We start from the raw sequence: 2,613 nt of genomic DNA, 5'->3' as shown, positions 1-2,613 counted from the left end.
TCACCTCCTGTGAGTCCAAGAAGAAAAGAGCCCAGAGAGTCAAACCATTCAAAAGTAATTTATAAAGAACTTTTACATTCAGTAGTACAAAATGATACACAAGCATTCCTCCTGAACTCACCACCTGCAGAGGAGTGGCAAGATTGTACACGTGGATTAAAGAAACATGACAGTACACAGAACACGTACTCCGAACTTTAAATTACCCCAACATCAGAGAGAAGCTGTCTTCAACAAATACGGATTTAAATGACGATGCAGGAAGAGATGCTCTGCTCCAAGCACGTCACTGCCCTGGAATCACCTGGGCTGCAACCACTTTTTCATCTGAAGTTATCCAATATCTTTTGATTGAAACCTAAGACCAAAGGCTAAAATCAAAGCTCCCCCAGTCCTATTTCAGGTGAACTTGGTGAGCTGCTGAAAACGCTCATCCTACTAGACTGCCATTTGCCTCTTCACTTTATAAATGTGCATCACCTCCTAGAATTGGGCATTTCCTTGGCCCATGTCCCCCAGTTAGCACTGGACCTTGCCAGGCACATACAGGGAAGTGTCTGCACGGCTTGGGCAGTCTAACTCCCTGTTGTCATAACAGCAAATCTGTTAATAACACGGTTTCATAGTTTAACAGACCTGCAAGATAGAAATCGATGCCATACTTATTTAACTCTTCATAGGCATTACAGAATCAAAAGTCTAAGAACACACACGATATAAGATACAGAATGTCTAAAGGAACTGAATCAGAATTGCATCATGACTTCATTGCCTACTGCTTTTAACTCTTGACACATCTGGGCAAAGGCCCCAGAATGAGAAGACTAAGTTAAAGCATTGTTAAAGCCAAAGTTCATCTGCTGTTCTGAGTATTTTTCAGGACCAACACATTTGGTACTGTCTAATTCAAGTCAAACCACTTTGACCCCTTTCTATTTGCCTCAAGGCTACAACCTACAGCAAGCTTTTGTTGAAGACAGACCAAAAACTCCCCTCAGATATTACTGACTATATGCAAAAAGGAATTGTGTTATGGTAGCTGAGCCCCAGGCTGAAACTGCTCCTTCAGCCACCTGCCTGCAGCATGCATTTCTCCAGTGTGCCTTTAGCTTTGGTTCACCTTTGCAAACAGTTTGATTTCTGTCCCAGTTAAATCTTAACTGATCCTGATATACATTATACAAACAGGCTGAAGCAGCCTCAGATCACAGCTGCCCGGGAGTGAGGACAGCTGCGTCAGGCTGAGGAGATCCACACTGCTGCTTTGGGCATCACTGCGCACAAGAAGGAAGGGGGAAGGCAGTTCATCAAAATCTTACACTTTCCAAAGGGGACACAAAGATAGCTTCTGGGTGCTGCGAGTTGAGCACTCTGCTATGGAGAGCACACAGAATCAAAGGATCACAGCATGGCCTGAGTTGGAAAGGACCCACAGGATCCCTGAGTCCAGCTCCCGGCCCCACAGCACCACCCAAACCCAAACCCTTTGGCTGAGAGCAGTGTCCCAACAGTCCCTGAGCTCTGGCAGCTCGGGGCCGTGGGGCCCTTGGGGCTCCAGGGCACGCTGCTGCCTCAGACCCAACTTGCTGGCAACCAGAACCCCCAGGTCCTTTTCTGCAGGCTGCTCTCTGGCCTCTCATCCCGTCTATACCCATGGCCAGGGCTGCACATCCATGGACAGGATTTGGCCCTTGCTCTTGCTGGTCTTCATGCTGTTGGGGATTACCCATGGCTACGGGCAGGGGATGAGAGGAGAGCAGCCTGCAGAAAAGGACCTGGGGGTTCCGTTTGCCTGGTGCCCTGGGTGCAGCAGGCCTGGCACTGCTACCGAGTGAGGAAAGGGGCTGTCCCGCTCTGCTCTGCCTGGTGCAGCCTCACCTCGAGCTCTAGGGGCAGGTTTGGGCCCCACAAAGTTAGAAGGACATCAAACTGTCTGAGAGCATCCAGAGGAGATCCATACACTGGCCAACCCACATTCCATATCAGGAATACTTTGTGACTGCTACATAAGCCTAACAGATCAGCATCTAATCGATGCATAGTATTGTGTATTTCATTGTGAGCATATGTGTAATGCACAGTTCAGTGCCATTGGAATATCAGGTGACTTTGATCACCCATTATATTACTGCTCTCATGAACTGTAAGCCTACCAATGTGGTAAAAGTATGGGTGCTTATCAGCATTTCCCAATGTTCAGACATTCCCCTCCTCCATTTCCTCTCGCTGCCTCTCGCCCTGTCCCTGGGCACTACTGCAGAGCACAGCTTTGGCTGCTTTGCACCTTCCCTCAGAGGTATGCAAGCACAGACAGACCCCTGACCTGGCTGGGGTCTGTAGTGCCGATGGAGCCTTGTCAGAGGTCTGATGTGCACAGAAACACATGGGATGTAACCCTCACAGCCATCACAGGGCACAGTGCCAGGCAGACCAGAACCCAGGCTGAGCCTGAGTGGTGGAGAGGCAGACCCAGCCTGCATGGTATCGTGCCATGCTATGCTGTGCTGTGCCATGCCACGTTGTGCCAGGTATGCCAGGCTGTGCTATGCCATGCCGTGCTATGTCTGCCAGGCTGTGCTACGTATGCCAGGCTGCACTAGGCTATGCTGTGCT

The sequence above is a fragment of the Numida meleagris genome, chromosome 27 (assembly GCF_002078875.1).
Source record: "Numida meleagris isolate 19003 breed g44 Domestic line chromosome 27, NumMel1.0, whole genome shotgun sequence".
Taxonomy (NCBI): Eukaryota; Metazoa; Chordata; class Aves; order Galliformes; family Numididae; genus Numida; species Numida meleagris.
The sequence above is the reverse complement of the archived record's forward strand: the minus strand, read 5'-3'. Positions refer to the sequence as shown.